The sequence below is a fragment of the Ovis canadensis genome, chromosome 7, assembly GCF_042477335.2.
Source record: "Ovis canadensis isolate MfBH-ARS-UI-01 breed Bighorn chromosome 7, ARS-UI_OviCan_v2, whole genome shotgun sequence".
In the NCBI taxonomy this organism is placed as follows: Eukaryota; Metazoa; Chordata; class Mammalia; order Artiodactyla; family Bovidae; genus Ovis; species Ovis canadensis.
The window spans coordinates 82,219,632-82,232,718 of record NC_091251.1 but is presented as its reverse complement, the minus strand read 5'-3'; the positions used below and the strand labels follow the sequence as shown (position 1 = coordinate 82,232,718).

Below are 13,087 nucleotides of genomic sequence, written 5' to 3'. Positions count from 1 at the left end.
GATGCCTGTGCCCCACCCCTAAAGGTTCCGATTCCATTGAGCCAAGCATCAGTATTTTTCAAAAGCTCTCAAATGAGTTTAACACATAATCGGGGTTGAAACCACTCAGGTGCAATAATTCGTAGCCCAATCCATAGCCCAGCAGAACAAGGTCTAGTATACAAATGATGAAATGGGTTTGATACAAGAGCAGCTATGAATGTAGTTAAAAGAAGTCAGTATAACATTGGGGATAATGTCCTCCAGAAATAGTGAGAAGTGAAGGTTTTGCTTGGAAAAGGGAATAAAGGGAGCCCCCAGACTTCCTCCATATTATTAAACAATTCCACAGAGAAATTGTAGTTCCTTAGGTATGTCAGAAAGACTCTACTGAAACTAATATAATGTGTCCTAAAAACTATAGTATACATGCAAAAGGAAGCTTATATTTATTTTATTAATATATATGATTTTAGCTGTAGACAAGAATATTTAAAGAGAGACTAAAGTCCACATTATACTACATTACACAGATTCTGCTTCCATTAAAAAAATGATACTCATACCCAATTTGTTGATAAACCAAAGCCCAATCTGCTCAGTGAAGATGAAATAAGAAAATAACCTAATAAAACTTGGCAATATACCTGGGATTCTTCAGATTACTAGTTATTACTGTTAAATATTAACATTTACTGGGCACTTTTACTACTTTACTTGTATCATTGCAGTTAATCTTCATGAATCCTATGATGTGTGAGTTTTATTATTATCCCATTTTAGAAGTGATGAACTGAGGCTTCTTGCCAACGCACACAGCTGGTAATGCCAGAGGCCAGATTCAAGCCGAGGCTGTCTGACTCCAAAGCCCTTTGATTCTTCTACTCTACCATCTGCCTCCAAAGTAGATGGCTTCTTCCTCAATGGTTTTTCTAAAAATGTTAAGAATTATCTAGGTAGTAGGGGGGTGTTAAAAACCCCTCCCATTTATATACCTTTCATTTTGCCAAACGTCTTCTCATTTGAGCTTTTCAGTTTACTCTTGAACAACATGAGGCTCAAAGAGGTTATGTGACTTGCCCAAAGTTTTTCATTAAGTGGCAAGTGGGGTAGTGAAAAGGTGACTGTAGCCGAAAATCCTGAACTCTTCCCATCTCACATACTGCCTCTTTCACTAATGCTGAGTTTCAGAAAGTAAACTCTCCTTTACCCCTTCCAAGATATTTTCACACAGCTTATCTCTTTAAAGACAAAGCAATATTGAGCAGTTGAGTCAGTGATTTTGATCAATTTACACCATTGTTGTCATCATCATCGTCATGAGCTCATCATTAAAAATTCTCCATCATTATTATCCATGTGTTGGTCATTGTCCTAAACTCTTGTTACAGATCTTAATCTCATATCTTTCTGAGATTATTGTTTTACTCTCACTTCCCTGGTGGCTCAAACAGTAAAGAATCTGCCTGCAATGCAGAAAACCCGGGTTTGATCCCTGGGTCGGGAAGATCCTCTAGAGAAAGGAATGGCTACCCACTCCAGTATTCTTGCCTGGAGAATTCCATGGACAAAAGAGCCTGGCAGGCTACAGTCCGTGGGGTCGCAGAGTCGGACACGACTGAGCAACTAACGCAACAACATTTTATAGAGGAGGAAATGGGATTTTAAGGTTGAAATGGCTAGTAATTTGTCCTAGGACTTAATGAGTCCCAAATGCAGAGCAGTCTGCTCTTTGACCACTCTACTATACTACCTGAATCCAAATGTTACTGTGGCGGGGGACCACTCATTCATATCATTTCACTTGTACTCTAAAGATTGCTTTTTTTTTGTTTCCCAAGTATCACTGCTTTTGACAGTTTCATGGGCAGGACACTTGGCAATGTGGGAAGTTGAGACTAATAGCTCCCACTTACTGTATGTAGCAGCATTTTGTACTTACAGATCCCCCTAAAATATTGTAAAATATTGAAGGGTGAAATACCTTCCAGAGAATATAATCTCACATATTTCTCATTTTGTTAGACAATAAAGTATTTTGAAAACTGTATGCTGACCTATAGTTCTCTGTGAAAACAGTGTTGAGGGTAGTCTGTTCTCAAAGGTGCTACTTCAGAATGACCACGCCTCCCCAAATACAGAAGAAATGTCTGTTTTAGCCATAGGAATTGAATTGTATGTTTGTATTTTGAAAATGGCATTTAATAAAGCCAATTTTACATACAGACATAAAGATAGACCAGTCCCGTCATTCAGCATTTTATTTAGGTTCGGTATTATTAGAACACTTGTGCAAACCTTACAGCATAAATAATTTCATCTACAAACTCCCTCTCTCAGATTCTAAAGAGATCTAATGGGAAAACTTTCTTAGCTGATGATCTAGGGATTTGTTTTTAATGAAAGAAAACTCATTATACAGGTAATATACCAAACATAGGTAGTTATTACTTCACTGAAAAATAAAATTCTCCTTTTTCACAATGTATTATCATTTTCAAGAGAATTTTTTAAAGGACTATTTCAAAATTTGGGGAGAAAATAGTGGCTTTTTTGGTTTTCTAAAAATAATACATGTGCATTATGAAAATTTCCATTTCAACAAAGAGAGTTTCAAATGAAAGCCACAAATCACCCAAAGTCCTTCCATCTAGAGTTGATTGATGTTAATATTTGTTGAATATCTTCCAATATCTGTGTACTATATAAAATGAATCTAGAGATAGAGAACAAAAGCAGTTTTTAGTAAACAAGATTATACATATCTTAAAAGAATCTGAAATAATTTAATGGAAGAAACCGACATGAAAGAATTGCTCAACTTCAAATACATGTTTCTTTGTGTTATGAGCTATTCCTTACTAAAATTAAGAAAAAAACTATGATAAGCATCAATGGGGTAGACTCATTTTTTAATTACATGTTTGGGCTTTAGACTGTATAGATGGACTCTGCAGTGATTTTTTTTTTAAAGGAAGATCCACCATGGGTAAGAAAGGTTGACAAAAATTCCAGTCTAAATCTACATCTTCAAATCTATGGTTTTTCTCATATTTCCATGAATTGATATTTCTTTCATTAAAAAATAATAATATTCCTGATACTTCATCACTAAAGCATTATGATTAGTATACATCAATAGGGGTTGTTGATGAAATCTTCTGTCATAATCAGCAGGCCCTTCCTTCATTTTTAAAAAGTTTCTCTCCTTGCCTCCTTCTCTCCTACTTTTTTCTTATAGTATTTGAAATGATGCTCTTTACTCAGTTCTTTTTCATCTTTAGAAAAATTATTACATTCAGGAACAGAAATCTGTGAAGTAATTGACCTATTTTAAGTTCACTTAAAATATAATTCTAAAATCCACAGAAAGCTAATTAAATTTGCATCACCACTAAGTTTCCCATCCTTCTCAACCTGTTCCCTAAGTTGTGTGCATACTTGACCATGTGTTAATATTTACATTAAGCTCACAATTTGAAAACTAAGAACTTGACATTAATAATTTTTAAAAACCCATCTTTTGCCTATATTCTGGATAATAATAATAACTATATTAAAACATGAAATTATAATTGTATTCTAACTTCATAGAATATATTTCAAATAAAATAAGATTGTTAGGAGTTTTAGAACATAGAAGTATAGAGTTCTATTTCCCCCAAATGTTTGAGCTATGAAGTTAAATCTGAGCAATTATCTTACTGTTTCACAAGAGAAAATCCTCAAGTTCTTTCTTATTTCTTATATTGACAAAGGCAGAAAATAATTCAAGCCCTACTTACAGGTTCTTTGACCAAACTGGTGTTTAATATTTAGAATGTATTACATGCATGTTTCGTTGTTCAGTCGTATCCAGCTCTGCTTCCCTGTGGACTGTAGGCTGCTAGGGTGCTCTGCCCATGGAATTTCCAGGCAAGAATAGTAGAATGAGTTACCATTTCTCCCTCCAGGAGATCTTCCCAACCCAGGGACTGAACCCAGGTCTCCTGCGTGTCCTACAGTGGCAGGTGGATTCTTTACCACTGAGCCACCTGGGAAGCCCCAGAATTTATTACAGTTAAACCCATTTCACAGTGGGCATAGTTCAAATGTAGTCATGTCTTAAGTTCAGCCTTCAGAATCATGTCACCAAACTGCAGACCAAATCTAGTGGTAATGGGGGTCAGGAACACATAATGTTTTATTGAATAGAACAAAAGTACAGTGAGAGATTATTCCTTTCCCTTGTCGTATCTTTTCAGTTCAAGAAGTATTTTAGCCATTATAGTCTTTGTCAAGTTTTTAAAATATATTCTTTTTTAAAAAAAAAGAACCAACAGCAGTCTTCCTCCATGGTTCTCTTCTATTCTGATACAATGATGGATTTTAATAAAGGTATGGCTCAGACTAAAGATTTTGTGACTAATTATGACTGATGACAAACCAACCAATGAACCGTTTTGTATTTTGATCAAGTCAGGAAGCTTATTAAAGAAAGAAAAAGCACACAAAGACATTCCTTATTCAATCTCCTGAGAATTTTTCTGTGTGCCTCCCTCTACCACCATGTCCCCAAGGCCTATCGTTCTCTCCACCTGACCATAAATCTTCCTTTCATCCCAAATGAGCCCATTTGCTGGAGGTTTAGCATGAGGGGCTTACCCCCTCATCTTAAATACTGAGCCCTCCTGTTTCGTTTCCTGGCCAGGCCTGCTCTACCAGGGTGGCAATGGCCTAAGCAGCACTGTGTTAACTTCACAGCGTGGAATGCAACCCTCGTGGCTAGAACTTGCAAACAGGAGCCACATTCAGCTGCTAAGTCCAGGGAAATGATAAATCTTACATGAACATCAAAGTAGTTTACATTATCAGTCTAATCTGAAGGGTAGTTGTTAGAAGAATGTGTTTGCTTTTGTGTCACATAGAAGAAACATCCCAGAGATTGTTGCTAGCTGTGCCTTGGCAGTAAAATCCTTCACTTCCCATTGTTCTGCCAAAGCTGATTAGAGTAGGTCACCCATGTGGGTTAAATGCTGTGCTCTTTTACTGTCTGTATGGAGCACCAGGCTTAATGTATCTTTCCTTTCAAAACATCCACTGAATTACTTAACTGTCTACAGATAATGTTGGCATTTTTCTCTTGACAGTCATTTTAACTGCATTTAAAAGATGTGAAGGAAGGACCTAGACAATGAAATCACTGCAGGAATCTTATCTGCAAAAATCTTTTAGCAATTTCCCCTCTGAATGCAGGGCTCCTGCATTACCTTTTTAAATTTTACCTTATGTAGAAGACTGTTTCATGGCAAATGAAACTAATAGATTAGCTGACCAGACAGTGTCATCTTTGAGCCTCTCTGTGTATGTTTAAAGTATTTTCTTCCATCTATTTCCATTATGTTTCTCTAGTTTAATGGCAAAATTAGGGAATAAAGTAGGAAAAGTTACTAATGTTTCTTCTTGTTAACTTAACAAAAATCAGAGTAATGGGCTTTTTTAAAGATATTTTTATTATTATCATTAGGTTTTTTTTTGGTCACTTCATATGACCTTCAGGATCTTAGTTCCCCAACAAAGGTTCAAACATCATGCCCGCTGCAGTGCATGTGTGGAGTCCCAACCACAGGACCACCAAGGAAGTCCCATAATCACTGCTTTAGACACTGAGTTATAAAGAACTGAGACTTTTTTTAGCCTTGTAATCCTTTCTACAAGGTAGTCAATTATTGGAAGCGTGCTAAAAAGTAAATATAAAAGTCAGGTGAAAGTGAAAGTTAGTCGCATAGTTGTATCCAACTCTGTGATCCAGTGGACTGTAGCCTGCCCAGCTCCTCTGTCAATGGGATTCTCCAGGCAAGAGTACTGGAGTGGGTTGCCATTGCCTTCTTGGGGGGATCTTCCTGACCCAGGGATCGAACCTGGGTCTCCTGCATTGCAGGCAGATTCTTTACCAACTGAGCCACTATATCATTTTTCAACAGTTCTTTTCTTGAAATGCTGATGTCATTTGTGAACAGGAATCTCACACATTTTCTGACCTTGCCTTTTAAAAAGTAGCACTAACTTGTTACATAGCAAGTGGTACAGTGCTACCTGAAATCTTTTCTAGACCAAGATGAAATATAAATAAATACATTTGAGAATATGGTACAATAATACAGATAATTGTGCACAATTTATTGCCATTTATATTATCTACATTTTGCCTTATAAATAGAATATGAATAGCTGCACCACTGTCTTTTCAGTTCATACATTTTTAATATACTTTCTGAATACTGGCATCACTATTAGATCATTTAATTTTACATTTAAATGTTTTACATTTAAAATAAGGTACCAATCCAAAAAACTTAGGACTGCTGCAAAAAGGCTTTCTCCCTAGAAATTTGACATTGAATTTTATTTCCATTTAGCTATTAATTCAAACCTTGGCTCACTTCTGTTTTATTGTTCTTTTCTTGCCCAGATTATGGAAATGAAGGTAGCACTGATTTCAGCATTTGAGATTAGGATTCTTCAAATCCTCCAGTCTACCCCTGACTGAATTAGTTCTAAGTCAGCTTCAGGCAGGCTGCAGTGTGAGCTCCCACCTGTGGTTTGGGGACCAAGATGAATTCACTGAGCCCTGTCTGTTTATTAGATTGATAGAAGGCACTGATCTCCCATTTCCTTTCATTGCTCCTAGGTATTTAGCAAAGTGATTTTTATAATTGGCAAAGCAGTACAATAATTTACCTGTCTTAGTGAATGTACACTTAGCTATTTAAACTCTCACCTAGCCTTCCTGTATTAGGAGGATATTGAAGAAAGAGACAAACTATTTATTACGGTATCCAAAGGCTACGTGTGATCATTTGCTGCAATTACAGAGATGCTTATTTTTTTTCTTACTTGGACTCTAAGGAAACTTTATTCAAATACTGATTTTTCTGGACCAGGTACTATAAAGCTTCCTACACAAGTTTGCATAACTCTAAGCAAAATTAAAATGTGAAAAATTGGCATTTATACAGCAACTTTGGAACACAAAAATTCTCTTCTGTGATCACACTTCATCACTTCCTACCCTTCCCACTGAATCCTCAGAACTTCAGAAGTTCTGGCTTTCCCAGCACACACAGCCCTTGTTGCTCTCCCAGCCCATAAGTTCCCAAAGATCTTCACTGCTCGTCATTCCCAGCCTGAGCCCAAGGTGGTTCATTTCACTTCTGTCCTCTTGGATCTTCGACTCCTCCAGCCATGCCCCTGTGCCAGCTCACAAATCTGGTCCAGCCCCATCATCCACAGATCAGAGTGCTCAGCCTCTAACCCTGTTGACTGGATCTACAGAGATCCTTTACTCTAACCAAACCCTCTTACTTCCTGGAAGTTCTTTATTAATTTGTTTTTGAGTCCTCACTGTATTTTTCTAGGTCAGTTCTGTCCGATAGAAATATAATGTGAGCCACACATGTTGTTAAAAATTTTCTAGTAGTCACATTAAAAAGCAAAAAGGAACAGGAAAAATCAATTTTGATAATACACTGTATTTAATCCGGCATACCTAGAGGATAAACTTTTCAACAACAGAAGATCACTATAAAAATGATTAATGAGATATTTTTATGTCTCTTTTTATACTGTCTGAAACCTGACATGCACTTCACACTTGCAATGTATCTGAATTGAGACTAGCCACATTTCAAGTATTCAGTAACTACTACGGCTCATCAATTCTGTATTGAACAGTGCAGGTCTGGACCTCTCCCAATCGCTTTAAGCCCTGCTTCTATCCTCCTCAGCCTCAAGAGGACCTCAGGACTCATTTTCCAGAGAAGAGTTGAGTAAATCTACCTTGAGCCACTTGATGATGTTCTCTTTCCTCCTCAGTATATCTGTAGCCACGCCCATCCTTCAACAAAATGTTCCTCCATCTTTATCCAGCCTTTCATGCTTCTTCCTTCTTTGAGAAAAAAATGCTGTGACAGAGCCCATCCTTTCCCTGCCTTTTCTTTCGCTTTGCTCAAACAAATATCTCCTCATTCCAGGATCTCATCTCTCCCCTTTCCGCTAACATTCCCAAGTTTACTTAACCTTGAAATTTGCTTATTGCTGCTCCCTGAACTACCATTCTCTTCACCATCTTCTTTACTACTTTGAACTTCCCTCCACTGACTCAACCCTTTGTGACAGAGCTTCCATCCTCACTCTGTGCCAGTTATGGGTGACTTCCTAGTCTCTAAAACCAGGGGTCCTTTCTCATTTCCTTCATTGCATCTATAACGTCCCACACTGTAGCCTACCCCTTTCTTCTGGGAGTTTCCTTGTTCTTGACTGCCATAACCAACACTCTTGAGGGACCCTTTCTAATACCTAGACAGGACTTCTTTTACAGCTTTATTCAATCCTTTGAGTAAAGAATGAAGTATAGGTCATCCTCTATTGTACCCCTTAGTCTCTCCTCTCTTGGAGGTTTCCTCTACTCTCATGGCTTGAGTCATCATTTCCACTCAGAATACATCCAAATGTAAATATTCAGCCTTCTTATCTAAGAAGGACTTCCCTGGGGGCTCAGACAGCAAAGCGTCTGCCTACAACACAGGAGACCCAGGTTCGAGCACTGGGTCGGGGAGATCCCCTGGAGAAGAAAATGGCACCCCACTCCAGTACTCTTGCCTGGAAAATCCCATGCACAGAGGAGCCTGGCAGACTACAGTCCATGGAGTCACAGAGTCGGACATGACTGAGCAACTTCACTTTCTTTCTTCTTTCTTATCTAAATGTCAGCGCAGCACTTCCACTTGTCTGCTCTGCATATCCATCTGAATATCACATGGATATTAATGTCCATTTTAGCTCAGGGCTACTGTGACAAACCTATAAAAAGAAATCATTTAATTTCCAAGCCTCTAAAAAATTACCGTGTTGTGTGTAATTGTCAGCATCATCTCATTTGTGATCCCTGTCCCATCTCTGCCCCAGGCTGTGCCAAAATGCCCTGCTTGATGTCATCACAGTGGAACCTGGAGATAAAAAAACAAGTGTCAGCTTTTTGCCAAACCAGTTTTCCCTAAGATTTCCTATTTTTGTCACTGATACTAATCATACTATCACCCAGCTTTGAAATGTTGCTTTCCCCCTTAATTAGTTCTGCCTCCTTTCTCCCACAGCTAGTCAGTCACCATTCCTGTCAACTAATCCTTCATAATATTTCCCTTTATTCACCCCATCTCCTTAACAAACTGTTCACCACATTCCCAAACTATCCCCCATCCTCTTTCATCAATCCCAGTACTGTCCCTTTCTTGAACTCGGCTTTTGCCACTGCTGACATCACAGGATATATTGGCACTGATGCAGCATTTTTAAAAAACGTTCCGTCTTCCCAGCTAGATCTTAAGTTCCTTAAAAGCAGGAACAGAATGTTATGATCTCTTCATGCCTGTGCTTACTAAATAACAGATGGCCAGTGACTGCGTACTGTTGACAATGACTTTATTTCCCTTAAAGAGAAAAATCACTATAAATATCTAGTTCTGGAAGCAGATTTAAATGTAATCAAGTGCTCTCAAATTAATTTAGCATACTTTGGGGGACAGTTAACTTCCAACCACATAACAGAACAGAGGCAACTGTTCTGAGAAACACATCGAACTTAGGGTTTGATCTTGCTTCTCCTATTAACTAGTTAGTATGTTGTTGCTGTTTAGTTCTAAGTCGTGTCCTATTCTTTGTGACTCAGTGGACTGTAATCTGCCAGGTCCCTCTGTCCAGGCAAGAATACTGGTGTGAGTTGCTATTTCCTTCCCCAGGAGATTTTCACCACTCAGGGACTGAACCTGAGTCTCCTGTACCAGCAGGCAGACTCTACTGCTGAGACACCAGGGAAGCCCCAGCTAGTCAGTATATGAGTTTCTTCAGTTCCCTCACCTGTTGTACGCCTGTTTAATGGAGTTTATCGTGAGGTTTAAATGAAGTAATATGTGAAAGTGCTTTGAATATTTCAGAATCTGTGTAAATAGAGAATCATGTCACAAAGTACCCAGAATCAACTTCCCACAGATGTTTTAAGAGAAACTTTTGTTAACCTCCCAGTTAGAAACCTCCAGCAATTCTAAAAGTTGGTTGAAGGACCTGTTGTGTAATTACCCTACACCAAACTAATGTTACTTCATGCTAAGTCACTTCAGTAGTGTCCGACTCTGCGACCCTATGGACTGTAGCCTGCTGGGCTCCTCTGTCCATGGGATTCTCCAAGCAAGAATACTGAAATGGGTTGCCATTTATTCCTACAGGGGATCTTCCCCACTCAGGGATCGAACTGGGTCTCTTATGTCTCCTGCACTGGCCCGCGGATTCTTTATCCATAGCACCACCTGGGAAGCCCAGTTATTTAGTTAACAGTTAGTGTTCTCTGCCACGGCTGCTTCTAGTACGTCCCTACCTGGTGCCTGCCATTCTCAGGCTGTTTGAACAGGGGTCCAGAGAATTGGAAGGCTTTTCTAGAGGCCACCATCATTTTTAGCAGGTGTTATGCAATTCATTAAGTGGAAATTCACTTGAAAAAGCAAATTCTATCTCCTCTTTGCCCAAAACTACCTGCAGGGTCCCCAGTGCCCCTTTACATCATCTCAGGTGATGAGCCTACCACCCCTAGCACTGTGTGCTCCCATAGCACAGATCATGCTGTCTTATAATGTGTTTGCCTCTAAATCTGTCTGTCATGGAAATCGGTGGGCATCGTAAACAGATTACCATTTATTTATTTACACGTAAGTTTTCTTTTTCAAAACAGTTTATTTATTTTGATACCCCTGCACCTAGCACAAAGCATGGCACTTAGTTCTTAATAAATACTGAATAAATGAACAAACGTGGAAGTGGTAACACTGCTGGTAATGGTGATGTGTTAGTCTCCTTTTTGGTCTCCTTCCCCTTTCCTGAACTTAGCATGTAAACAATAGGAGCTCCTAGCTCCCTGGGGGCTAGACTTAGACTCCTAGGCTTATCTCAGCCACTCAAACAGGGGGAGCTGGGCTTCTTTGGAGATTTCCTTCTCCCATTTTTGTCATCTACCCTCAGGGGTGCAGGGGTTTCTTGTGTCATAGCTTCAAAAAGATCCTTCTTCTCTGCCCAAAAAGGATTATTATTTCGGTGTCTGTTCTCAACAGCTGTTCTGAAATGAAAATCATTTAGTGAACTCATTCAGATTTTTTTGTTAATGACATATCCCCTTCTAGATCTTTGTATTAAAAAAAAAAAGAAGACAACAAATACTTTGAAGATTAAAAGGATTACTCCAAATAAATGAATTTCTAATAGTGAAATGTCAGTGTCAATGTGACTGGGGCTGGGGATTGGGGCTGGGGAAAAAGAGACTTTGGAGCAGCAGTGCTTTCACTTTGTCCAAGAAAATGATCTGTAGAGCCGGCACCACTCAAAATAGAGGGGGAAATAATCTTTGTTTCACCCCAAAACATGCTTGTGATCTTCTTTCCTTCCTACACTGCAGAAGTGTTCTAGGTGGAAGGGAACATATTTTTTCCCTAACAAAATGGCTGACTATTGTAATCTTTGTGAGTTAATGTCATTGGTAGACCAAGCAGTGGTGAGTGGGGGATAGATAGGGGTGAGTGACAGATCGGTTCAGAAGTAAATTCTCTCTCCAGCTTCAGACTGCTGGAGTGTCCTCAGCCTGTTATAAAAGATCCCCCCTCCCACTTTAAGCCCTTGATCTGATGTGCTCTCCATCCAGCCTGAGTTAGTCTGGTGCAAGGGTTGATACTTTGCAGCTTTCCTTGTATCCTCTCCACAGCATGGGGTTGTCACTAGGCTGTGTGACCTTTCCAGTACTGTCTCTCAGCTAGCTATGTACCGGAGTATGATGGGAGCAGTTCCCTGCTTCCTTCAATCTAGTCACCTTCGTTTTCCATTGAGCTGATGACTAGTGCCTTAGACCTGGTGCCTCAAACCTGGTGCCTCCACTTACGCTGCAAATGAAGCTGGTAGTGTAAGCAATGGCCACTTTCATTTGGTTGTAAGATGGGAATTTCATGTCTTATTTTCTTTTTCTGAGAATTTGTGTGATATTCTATAAAAACCATTTTTGTGTGTGTGTGACAACACAGAGAGACCTTGAGGGCCTTATGCTAAAAGAGATAAGTCACACAAAGACAAACACTGCAGGGTCCCACTTACATGCGGAATCTGAAGAAGCTGCATTCATAGAAACTGAATAGAATGGTGGTTACTGGAGTTAGGGGGAAGGGGAATTAGGGAGATGTTGACCAAAGGGTATAAACCTGCAACTAGTAGATACAGGAGTCTGATGGATCTAATGCACAGAAAAGTAAATATAGTCAACAATACTGCATTACATACTTCAAAGATGCTGGGTCTTACATGTTCTTACCAGAAGAAAAGAAATAACTATGTGATGTGACAGAGGTGTTAACTGATGCTATGTCGTTGTTGTTCAGTTGCTCAGTGACTTTGCTACCTCGTGGACTGTCGCACGCCAGGCTTCCCTATCCTTCACTATCTCTCAGAGTTTGCTCAAACTCATGTTCATTGAGTCAATGATGCCATCCAACCATCTCATCCTCTGTTGCCCCCTTCTCCTCCTGCCTTCAGTTGCTATACTGCAATATATAAATATATCCAATAAGCATGTTGTACACCTTAAACTCACACAATGTTATGTCAATTGTATCTCCCCAAAAAAAGAAACCGTATGTTACTTGCCTAATTAGAGGACAAATTTGCATACATTCTTGAGCAAGTCTTCTATGCTTTTTTCATATTCTAGTGACTGAAATATTCAAAATATTTCCATTTTGCATCATATTTGAAGCACCATGGCTTTATTCTTTTGAATTAATTTTTTGTTTCTAAGTTGAAAGAGAGAAATAACTGAATGATAGGTACAATGTAGATTTTAAAATTTATATTCCAGGTTTGTAAGTCACAAGAATGTCATGAACAAATCATACGAAACAAAACCGTTTGACCCAAATGTCAGCTCCAGGGATTCTTGAGATAGCTACTAACTACTAATGTTTAGTTTTACTCATTTTAGAGGTAGACCATATCTCTATTCAGAAGCCTTTGGCATTGCCTGCAGTCTCCCAGACCAGCTGACAGG

The 13,087-nt window shown here is 39.0% G+C and overlaps 1 protein-coding gene across 2 annotated transcripts in view; it reads left to right on the top strand.

The window, feature by feature from the left end:
* RTN1 (reticulon 1) overlaps positions 1 to 13,087 on the top strand; it is a 246,860-nt gene that overhangs the window by 216,684 nt on the left and 17,089 nt on the right. The window lies entirely within an intron of this gene.